General features: G+C 37.0%; 1 protein-coding gene across 2 annotated transcripts in view; it reads left to right on the forward strand.

The window, feature by feature from the left end:
* ANK3 (ankyrin 3) overlaps window positions 1-12559 on the forward strand; it is a 223452-nt gene that overhangs the window by 51428 nt on the left and 159465 nt on the right. The gene's annotated exons all lie outside the window — the stretch shown is intronic.

Raw genomic sequence — 12559 nt, forward strand, 5'->3', positions numbered from 1 at the left:
TTCCACATGACCCTGGCTACAATGAAATCCTCACCCAAGGCTCTCAGATCTAATTCCCCATTAACCTCCTAAAATACTGGCAAGCTGGCAGGAGCAGGATCCTCTTCTCTTTCTGTACTCCTTCTATACTGTATGTTTTACCGTGTGTTATTGACAATTTTAATGTTATTGTTACCTTTCTCTCTCCCTATTGTAATAAAGCTAGGAATCTGCTGGAGCTCTATAAATGTAATGTAATAAAGGAGGAAAAGAACATTAAGGGTTTCATTTTATGTATTCCTCTGCTAGCATGATGTATAGGTCAAATCCTGGCCTTTGTCTAAATTAGACCTTATCGTTTATAGATTTGAGTATCAAGATTATATTTTATGATTGTCAGAAAGTCTCACTGACACAGTGGGTTCTATATAGCAAGTTATTCTAATAGAATATCTGAAAAGCAGTCTTATCAATATAGCAACCCATGGAAAGGATGGCTGACTCAACCACTCAGTAGGATCGTGCCAAGACCTTTTCAGTTGCTTTTGTTCTGGTTCCAACTCAACTCAACATGGATTGTACTCCTCCCCTGATGCTAAACCAAACTAAGCCTTGCCTATGCAATCAGGATAACAAATGCAGTTTTTTTGGATAGAGAGAGAGAGAACATTTAACCTTCTCCCACCTTCTCACCTGGAAGGAAAGGCGAGAAGCAATTAGTTATGCACAACGAGATTCATCTGAAAATATTCCTCTGGCCATAACCAGGATGTGGCGGATTCTTTCACGCTTTATATTATTTATTACACCCATCAGTTGGCATCCTGGTTACTTTCTCACTGGGGTATATTAAAACATGTTTTTGCTTATTTATATCACTGAGTGTTTCAGAGTCGTCTGCCTCACAAATCTCAAACATTGTACCCTCTCCTGACCTTTAAACTTACTGTTAAATACCGAGAACATTAAAAATGCAATGTTTGTGCCATTCAGCTTAGCAGGAGGTGTGCAGTATACCAAATTAAACGCAGAACATTTAGTATTTAAATTATTCAGCTTCAGCTGATAACTGTTATTCCTTCTATTAATTTTATTTATGTTAATTAAATCAGTCTGGCTGGTATGAGTCCTTGCATGCCTGATTATGGAAATTGCTTGTCATTTTTTCCTTTTTTAATATATTATATCTTATATTACTGGGTACTTAACTTATATGTTCATGTTTACTTTGTATGGTAGAATATCTTTAGTCTATACATTTATTTTTACATACATTATATTAATCTAACAATAGCGATTTTTTTGTAATTAAATGGTACAAAAATTGTTTAAATGAAAATACACAGGCTAAGCTGCTCCAAGAAAAAAAATACATTTATTCCAATCACACCCTGAATTATAGGTACTTCTTGAAGGAAGAATGAATAACTGCTTCCATTCTCTTAATTTTTGGGGTGGAGGTGGTAGATGTTTTTTTTTTATCTGTACTCATTTTTTCATTGAAGAATGACAATAAAAGAAATGTTTTCTTATTATTGGGGGGACAACATGTGTAAGGGTAACACTGCGTCCTTTCAACCTCATTAAATCATATCCTCAAAAAAAGGTGCAGCTTAAGGCAGGCATAGCCCACAAGAAAACTCAGGGTTTGTCCTTTTAAAGGGAAAAGTTGGGCTCCCACTCTACCTCGCACTTGTGGTCCCTGTATGACCACGAGAAGTGGAGTGCTAGGATACGATGTCATTCATCTCCGCACTTCACTCAATGACAGGGATAGGCAAGGTTTCCGTACAAGGACATCAGTGTCTGTGGCAAGGTTTGTGAAGGTCCAAAGAGCATCATTAAATTATCCGCCACAGACCCCAGTATATGTCTACAAAGAGCAATATTAGTTCCTACTCCTGCTCAATGATGCAGAAACCATGAACAGGATGGAGAGAGAAGCAGCAGCACAGCTGGACATCCCCTAAGTGCAAACCACAGTGTGGGAACCCCCCCCATGCCCTGTGCAAACCCTTTGGTGATCAGATTGCCACATTTTAGAATGCTGACTGGTCTAAAAATAAATTGTGATCTACCCTTTGTTTAACAGACCACATCAACATAAGTATTTTTAATGCACAATGGAGTCGATTTTGCATGGACTTCATTTTATAGGATATACAGCCATGCGTTTTTGTATTCAAAAAATTAGACTACCTTTTTTCTCTTTCTCTTGCCTGTTTAACTGGAGCATGAAGCATACAGCTGAATATGTAGATTATTCACTAAAGTGAGAGATGGGGTGAGAGTTTACAAGAAATTCCCTGAATTTATTATGGATTATAAAGGGCCCCACTAATCTTCTGTACCACAACGGTTATAATGAGCTTCCGTGGTGGTAACAACCTCTTCCTAACATTAGATTTGCAGTGGTTTAGGTGCAATGAGTGCCACTCTGTGATTATGAAATACACCAAATGTGTATGTGCATCTGACGTTGATTTGCTTCCTTGTCAGTATGATTTTAGAGGGTGAGCTTCATTTTCAGCAAACATTTCAGACAGGCCATTGTATTAAGTCCAGTCTTGTTTCAGCCCCCAAAAATAATTTTATCCTGTTTTTTAGGTATTTTCCCTTATGTTATGGTAATGTTTTATGAAATAAATCCTGAACCAATTCAAAGTTTGCCATCCCAAGGCTGTATCTAAAATGCAATATAAGTGCAGTAACTTAAAATTGGAACTTTGGACATAAAGAAACTCGTAATCTTTTTCTGCCATTCCAGTCCGTTTCTTTTCAGTGCATAGTCTTTGTGTTAAAACACTCTGCAAAGACAATTGGCTTGGCTTTTTTTGGCTTTATTGGACACTTGCACTCACAATGCCTGTTTTTGCTCATGTACAGTAGACATGGTGGTGATCCTGATTATTATCGCTGCTTCTTTAAGGAATTACTGTCATGCTGTGATTTATAGCTGGCCTGTCATTCTAATACATCAGGAAATGAATTAGAATTAGTATAATGCCTACTGAGCAAGGTAGACTGAAGTTTTGTATTAAAATATATTTTAATACAAAAGAGTCTTTTAAAATAGCTCTAAAACAACATTTGAATAAGTGGAAATTCATGTGTAACAGATTACATACCTGTGAAAAATACATGATATATTATGTTCTTGGATGCAAAAAACCCCACTATAGTCAAATGTTTTATGTGGCTTCAACTGTACTATCTGCTGACCCAACAGATGCTCAGGAACTCCAGCTATAGCAAGTTATTTCATACCTTTGCAATGTGATATGTTGATGCATAATAGAGATCACTAGAACCTAGTTAATGGCTCATCCGGTGCAGGACATATTTGACATAGATCCAATGTTCCCGCTGCTTTGGAATCAGAGCTGTGTGCTCCATCACTTCCTAGAGATCATGATGCTTCATGAATAGTTTTCTCCAGATAAAACACATTCTTTAATAGGCTTCAAATGACACTGGTGTCCATAATAGCATTTAGAACCAGAATAGCACAGCTCAATACTCCAAAGTTAACACACAGTAGCATTATACATTTGTATTATAGTTTTACAGTTTAATCATTATATATTTGAAATAAATTTGTTATGGCTACCTAGTTTTTTGTTTTTTTAAAAAAAAAATCAATACAATACTGATACTTTGAGATTTTGTTATCTCCAACATAATTTGTCATTGTGCTTATATATTTGTAGTTGAAAATACATCCATTGTAATGTTATATTAAAAGGGGTGAATTTTTATGTAGCATTTTTATTACTATTATTGATAGGTTTATATAGCTCTATCATCTTTTGCAGCTCTATACAATGGTTAAACAGGACATGACAAATAGTGCATAACATAGCAATCGAGATTTACAGAAAGAAAAGGTGAGTAAGGCCCTGCCTAAATAGGCTTACATTCTAGAAGATGGTGGTGGTGTAAGAGTGCAAATGTTTCAAGTATACCAGCTACACAACTCTGTCCCTGTAAGAAAATAGTTTTAATAAGTGATATTACTAGATATACATATAAATTGAGAAGGTATAGTGCGACATGCCATACAACAGAAGCAAGGCAGAAAAGGTGAGAAAGAGGCAGTAGCGTACCTTATCACTGTGGAATCTACAAGAGAGATAAAGGGGTTGTGGGAGAGTAAATGGGTTAATTCATGTGTTAGTGAGTGTTTAGGGGCAGAAATGGCACAGGCAGGCTGATTGGGGGGCAGCGGTGGCACAGGCAGGCTGCTAAAGGGGCAGGGTTGGCACAGGTAGGCTGTTTCAGGGGCAGAGGTGACACAGGCAGATTGCCAAAGAGACAGAGCTGGCACAGACAGACTGTTTCAGGGCAGAGTTAGCATAGACATGCTGATTAGGGGCAGAGTTGGCACAGGCAGGCTGTTTCGGGGAGGAGTTAGCACAGGCAGGCTGTTTCAGGTGCAGAGGTGGCACAGGCAGACTGCTAAAGGGCAGAGGTAGCACAGGCAGGCTGTTTCAGGGAGGAGTTAGCACATGCAGGCTGTTTCAGGGCAGAGTTAGCATAGACATGCTGATTAGGGGCAGAGTTGGCACAGGCAGGCGGTTTCGGGGAGGAGTTAGCACAGGCAGGCTGTTTCGGGGAGGAGTTAGCACAGGCAGGCTGTTTCAGGTTAACCTTTCAGTTGGTAGGCTTCCCTGAAGAAATGTTTCTTTTTGGCAATTTTGAAGGACTAGAGAAAAGGGAAGAATCTGGTAAACTCTGTGCGCAGTTAATCTTTCCATGCATCTTAAACTGATTATTGTACATCACTCACTATGTCTATGCTAAAACGGTTGAAAGAGCTGTTTTCTTTTAAATAAAATCAAACATCCAAATGATATTTCATTGGCCGTTTTTGAGACTTGTTATATTAGAAACAAATATGACATTGATTATATAAGAGGGGTCCATTAAATGACTTTTAAAAGAGGTGGCAAAGATATAACAAAGAAAAAAAAATGCTTTGGATTCCTACTCATTCCTAATTTATGAGGAATGATGGACCCTTTGTAAAACCAGAAAACACATTGGCATCATCATGTGAAAAAAGCTTACATAAGAGCAGTGGTCCATTTCCATTTGAAAGCATTACCCCCCGACAGAGAAATAGTAAAATGAGTTTGATGCAGAAGACTGAATGCTACCTTAAATGTCTAGTGGACATTAAACAAATATTTACAAAGACCTTGACAATGAAGACTCCTCTAGATATTCTCTTGTAGAAGTACAACTATTAAACAAAACACAATCCCCCAGTGTGGAGGGCGGACGGCTGGGTTATTTTGACGTGTAATTACAAGCTGACAAAGTATACACATCATTTGATTCTTATAAGTTTTGCTGATATCTATTTAAACTGAACTTTATATAGGAGTAGGAAACTCTCTGTTCCAAAATCCTTAAATTCTTTGCTACTTGATTTAAGCATCAGCTTACGTCCTGGCTGTATTACGCACGCTTCATCTCAGTTGATTCCCAGTTGGGCAATGAGATTTCGTCCCTGAGCTATACACGCTCTTTTACCCTTTAGTTGGTGGTAGTAAAATCTATTCTGTCCTATTGATCTTGAGGGCAAAATGAGAGCAGAATGTGTTCTTTATGAAACGCAAACATTTATTTTAAGTAAAGCATGTGAACCGTATGGTTCTGCTCTGCCGCCACTTTTTCATGTTTCCTGTTTGGTATTCATGATTTCTAAGTTTCTATTTTTTATATTCATTTGTTAAAACCTTGGGACACGGGCAAATGTTTACTGCTAGCTTCCCTGCCCATAAAAACAATACAGGATAATTTAATGATAACGATTTGCTATGACTAAGGAAAAAATCTAAAGAACTCAAAAATATATTTACCCTTATAACCATTAAAATCAGAAGTTAGTTTTGTTAATTCTCTGGGTCCAGTTGCAATTTTATTGTTGTTGCTCTTGTTGAGCAAGTGTAGAAATTTGCTTCTTTTTTTTAACACTTATTACATTTATAATACTTTTACAAGTGTACATTTAAAGATCTAAGTAATGAAAATGAAAACGACTGATAATTTCAAAGCGTTAATGGCTTGCCCTACACTTTGACGTTGGCAGAATAAATTGTATATTCATCTCTTCCATGATGAATTCCATGATGAGTCAGAAGCTTTCAGTGCTGTTTAACTAGTGGTTCACAGACACCTTTGTACGTATAAATCGTCTTGTACAAGGTGAATAGTGTATTTTGAAGGTTAATGTTGTGTTGTATCCTTTGCAGAACACAAAATTATATGGCATGCATCCTATAAGTAATTTTATAAGCGCACACAAATGCCCAGCATGTAGTTGTCCAGCTGCTGTTGAGCTATATGATCCACACATGGCCGACATCCAAAAAGTTGAACAGCAGCTGGCAATCTGCCTCTTGTCTTTCCCTGTTAAGCAGTATGGTTCCAGCACATTTATAATTGTACTATGACAAATTAAATAATAGCATTTTCTTTTACTCCTTTGTTAAAACAAATAGGAAATAAACCCAGCCAGATGTAAGAAGAATTGTTTACTAAATATTTCATTCCCATTTTTCTTTTTTACACCCACTATTTTCCATTTTACACGATAGGGGTTGTGTGAGGGACGGTGCACAGCTTTCATAAGGCATCTGTCTCTAGTTCTAGAGCCAGGGAATCCTTTAGGCAACTTTTACGTTTGTAGACTCCTTCCCCGATGACGCTCAGTCCACCTGTTGTGGTCCAAAGTCTGATTGGTAATCATGGGAGTGGTAGTTTGGTAACATTTGAAGAATTACCTGTTGTCCACTGCTGGTCTGGAGCTCTTATGAATAACAATAGTTTTTTTTCTAAACTATGATAAGCAAACAGCACTACATGTCCCTTCTTGGAGTCCGCTTTGTGAAAAGCCGCTTAATGTGAGTAGAATGCAAATATAAATAATTATACCATTGAATTGGTATTGTTGGACCTGTAAGAGATTGTGACAAATATCAGATATAGCTTTAACTGTCTTAGCTCATACTAACTCCTTTCCCATGCAGACATTTATTAGGGGTCTTACCCTCTGGGTTCTGTAGAGACAACCCTATTTAACCCCTTATTAACAAAGCCCGTACATGTACGGGCTCAAAATGCATTGTTTTCAATGGGGTTAGGGACCGCCCATTGTCCTTAAGGGGTTAAAAAAGTAAGACTAAATGAATGTCAGCTTTACAAATGGATTATCCCAAGAAATGCCTGAATCGTAATCTGAGCAATTGCGTTTCCACGTTTTAATGAGATATGCTACAATGTGTTCACTTCATCTGATTCTAATGCAAAATAATACGTATATTATTCACACTAGAACAGTGTGGCTGTTTTTTATAATAACTGCCTGGTATTCATGTCTGAGTGGTTATTGCAAGACAAGTTGTATCTTCTGGAGTAATTTATTCTTGGCTGAAACACATGACAAACATACAGCTGTCTGAAAATATTATGTGGAAACTAGAATTGTTTCGAAACACAAGACAACATGTGATTATATATATAAAAAAGGTGATACTGAAAATAATAAATGAAGAGACGCTCCTCTAAACGAATCCTGTAACATTAAGCTGCAGTACAAGTTATTAGTGCCTTGTGGTGAGTTGCTGCTTTGAAGGTTATTATCGTTGTTTGTATAAAGCGTGTTTGAAGATTACTCTTCTGCCAGGCCGAATAGGATTGTGCACTATAGCAGTAAGCGCTGGGGTTTGCTGCTATTTGTAGCTCCTTTTAGATGTCAGTTGCCAAGGCTACACATGGCAGATTTCCAACAACCCAGCTAGTGTACAAAGAGAGAGCTACCACGGATCTGGTGGTGATCATTAGATACTTCCTGAAGGGATCACCCGCAGGACATAAGAGCCTTACATGTCCATCATATGTTTTATTGTGACATCTATTCTAAGTAACGGGGGGGGGGGTTAGCGTGTTTATTGCTGGTCCTTCAATAAATTGTTTTAATGCCCATGTTGTGTCAGTCAAATATTCACCGGAGAACCACAAGGTTATACATTATTCTATTTCCATATCAGGCATAATCCTGATTAATGTCAAAGGCAATTAGCTGCATGTTAAAAGAGATTAGCCTTTTTCGTGATTAGCAAACTCAAATTTCGTCCTTTTCTCTTTTCAGGTAAGTGTGCCACTGGCCCGTCCCTTTTCTTATTATGACTTTCTATGGTGCTAGGATGATGGCGGAATTATTAATGTTCAGGAAATAGAAACACGCTAACATGCAGGTATTCTGGGATCATAATTTCTGACAAAGATGGTAAGTGAACGTTTTCCATCTTGACGCGTGTTATTTCAACTCGCTTTTTGACATCCAGAGGCAGTACATTTCCCTGCTAGGAAGCGAGTACCATTTGGCTCAGACAGAAAATATAATCAGAAGGCACTTTGCTAGATTGGGAGTTATTGATTTTCTGGAAATGTCTGTATTTCGCAGTTCGCTGGGCTCTTTGGAACCCTGCCCATGAAAACATGTCAGCATTTTCGTGCAAATTTCGATAATTTAATATGGTGATCAAGAGTGTTTGTTAGTCTTTAGCTTAACTGATACTTCCTTGCGGTAATTACATGCGTGTTTACAGGATTCACTGTACAATAAACACCAATGAAAAAACAAACAAAAACTTCTTTCTAAGAAAACAGTATTTTGTTTTATTTATGTATTCTTTTAACCTATGTAATATTAACTACAATGCACACCTTTTATTTAGGACAATTGTCAGGAGCAATCAGTTCTTGTTTGACTGCAACATCCATTATCTTATACCAGTTAAAGATTGAAGGATAATGGGACTTGCACTCAAAGTACAATTACAGTGCTTTAGTTTACCCAACATTTTTTGGTTGTAAATTAGTTGATAAGAACCTACCAAGAAAGGTACACACTTTGCTGAAGACACTCGTTGAAGGGAGCACTATTACGGTATTCTATTTTGAAGTTGTTACCTGTCCCAGTATTGGCCAGCTAATGTTAAAACTAAAGTGATAAGTGTTATTATACAACATTAATGAGTGGTTTGTCTTCATTTTACAATTTGCCATTAATGTTCTTGTCACGTTTAGTATGTTCTGTGTTTTTAAGGCTGCAGTTAGATATAGAATTTAAGTGAATTTTAAATTGTATTTCACGGCGGATTATTTTTGTAAATCTGATTACAAGGCTGCATCTTCTATTAGTAGGAGCTCAATGATCTCTATGAATCCAGTGGTTTAACCCATTGTAAATATAATTTAGACGTATCTGCGTTTTAGATTGTGTGGCTGATCCATCTGAAACCTTGGCACCAACCTGTTGTGTTATATAACATCACTTAGATCATAAGCTTCTTTTACTAAGCCTTCTGTATACACAAATTGTTATGTGATATACTATTATTGTATATAGTGTTATGTCCTGTTTGCTTATTGTACAGTGCTGTTGAAAATGAGGACAAAATATATCGATAAATGAATAATATAACAGGGTGTCATAGTGTCTGTCTGTGTGTGTGTGTGGGAGGTGACATGCTTAAAGTGGAGCTGCCACTAAATGCTGCGGACAACACTTTCTTAAACACTTGTTTAGCTGTCCACTCAGTTTAGTTCAAATTTAAGAGAGCTGTGTTTAATTCAGTGTTAAGTAGGGCAAAATCTTTTATAATTAATGACTTGACTGCCCTGAATTTACATACCTTTATCCACTTCCGCCTACTTCCAGTGCCAGCTTCCTCCACTGAGACGTTTAACAGAAAGGCTGTAAGCGCCTTAACTGAGAGCTTAGTGCAGTAAAATTCCACTTTCATTGACTGCTTTACTACCTAACATTTCATCTAAAATAGTGTTTTACCTATCTTGTCACTTTGTTTCCATTCACCATTGTTGTATAGAATATATTTTTAAAGGTTCTCAACAATAAAGAATTTGTGTTGTTTGAAGCATATTTCAAATATAATTAATGGTATTTTTCATTTTAGTATTTAGAAATCCCTCTCTCTGCAGTACACACATCTAGAGCAGTATATTGTTTTCTTGATTTACAACTTTATTTTTATTGGCTAATCCTAGCCCAATAAATGACCGCTCAACCCTTTTTCAATCCCTTGTTTACTGTTGTTTTATTATATGTAGAGCACTAAATAAATGTATTTCATAGACATGTGCAACTGGGCCAAAAATTCGAACTGTGGTTCGAATTTGGCCCTTTCACTTTTGGGCAATAAATTACGTTCCCTGCCCATTCGGGTCAGATGAAACCTGGGGGGGGGGGCAGTGTGACAGTGACAGTGTGAGTGAAAGGACTTTGTGGGGACTCTGGTCTCATTTTCATGACTTTGTACAATTCGCCAAATCTGCCAAAATTCCGTAAATTTGCAATTTGCACAAATCTGAATGTGCAAGCCTAGTGTTTAATGCTTCACTTTGAAAAACATGTAGATTCTCTAAAATGTTATAAACTAATCCACAGCAAATCTGTAATTTTAGTCTTTCTAATGAAGGTTTAATCATATAACAGTTATTTCTAAGATGTTTTTTTCTTTTTCTAAGCAAAAAAAAACTATTTGAGCCTTCTTCTGTGTCACATGACTAATAAGTGTTCCCAGCAAAAATATAAATGAGGCATTATTTTACTTCATTAAATCATTATTTCTACAGGGGGCATTTATCAGTTCTTTGAATGATAGTGACAGAAGTGTTAAATTCAGTAGGGTAGATTGATCACCTTTGTTACAGTTAAAATAATATAAATATTAACTCCTAAAACCCTCACTGCCTCAACAAAGTACGCAATACATTTGAAACCCTTATTATTAATGTGATGACCAATCTCAACAAATAATCTGCCATGTTTTATTTTTCAAAGGAAAGTAGGTCATAGGTTTTGAAACAACAACACACTGGATTTATAAATGGAGTATATATATTCACAGATTCTGATAGCTAACTAGATTCTGCATCAAGGGGGAATCTAATTTAAAAATAGTTCCATGCCAGTTATAATCAAAATGCTATACACCAGCTGAGCCCCTTGTATGATTCCAACACCCTCAGCTGTATATCTGAGTATCCAAGGGAGAAAATGCTCTCCAGGCTTAATTGGTAGAATTCTCCTTGCAAGCACCAAGCTTTTCCCAAGCATAGCAAGCAGAAGTTTTAACGTTCTATTTTTAGTTTTAATGTAGCTTGAGTGTTTGCTGTAACTGATGTATTCATATGGAGAAGGTCAAAACAATTAAACCAAACTGTATTTCACTTCTTCAAAACAAAATGCATTTATAAGCTGATCCACTGATCTTGATGTAACCATGAGAAACCAGGAACAAGTAAGAACTGTTTAGTCCCATTGGCCCCTTGTCCCCCAACATACGCATTTGCACACATTTGAACACACACTTATACACTCACGCAAACACACACTCCCTCTCACACCAGTTACACATACACATTCATGCTCACACATACACATTCATGCTAACACACACACTTATACATACATTCCCATTCTAACTTACATACATTCACACATACTCACTTAGTCACTCACTCTCTCACCCCCCCTTACTTCACTTTAAGCTTTCTCTGCAAGCAGCCTCTCTTTCACTGTGGGGTCACATAGTATATTGGGATGGACTAGCAAGTCCCCCTAAATTCCAACCTGCATTGGCAATTTACACCTTAATGAATCTGTAAGTTGCCTGCTTTTTTCAACTTGCATACAAGCTATTCAAGTTGAGGATTATTTTTTGCAAGATGACTTTTTGTCCAAATTATGCAAACATGCTACTTCAAACTCAATTTTTGCTTACTTGCAGGTGCTTGCAGTACAGTGAATAGACCCAAAGTCTTTCATCGCTTAAAGTTGTGTTCAGATCAATTAGTATGTTCACATGAGCTTTCTGACCTTTGTCAGAATGATAAAATTACATACATTTATTGTATTCTCCATAATGAGTAGGTTCCCAATTATAATATTCTTAGTATGTTAACAAAGCTGTACAAAAGTGAGAGAAAAGCAAAAAAGGTTTGTGCGCTTGGGTCTGATTTCACATTTAATCAGTGCTGGTCCAATCAATGGTGTAACTCAGCTGCTGATTAAAATCTAATAAGACGTTTCAGAATTTGTTCAACAGATTGCATAGACCTTTGTATGAACCAGGGACCGGAAATAATACAGAAATATTCTCCTAGTGATGACAAGTGCTCGTAGGTTAAATTTGGTCACTTCTGACATGACATCCCAGCTGTATCCGAATACCTCTTTCCACCATTTCCTGCGTATGCTTTTGGAATTGATTAAAATAGTAACTGCATTCCCCTTTGCATTCCTTTTTACATTCAGTAAGATGTATTGGCAAATTATCTGTTTGTGAATCCAACAGTACAGACTGTACTCAGAGCTTTTAAATCCTACCAATTCCCTTCATGGGAATCCTTTAGGTGGATGTTTGGTATATAAGGAATATATTAATAATGGCGCTACTGGATCACGAGACAATCGGCACATGTCACAAATTGCACCATTTTGAATTACATCCCTTTGTTAATTGAGTTACATTTTCTTTCTGTT

This window comes from Spea bombifrons, chromosome 11 (genome assembly GCF_027358695.1).
Source record: "Spea bombifrons isolate aSpeBom1 chromosome 11, aSpeBom1.2.pri, whole genome shotgun sequence".
NCBI lineage: Eukaryota > Metazoa > Chordata > Amphibia > Anura > Pelobatidae > Spea > Spea bombifrons.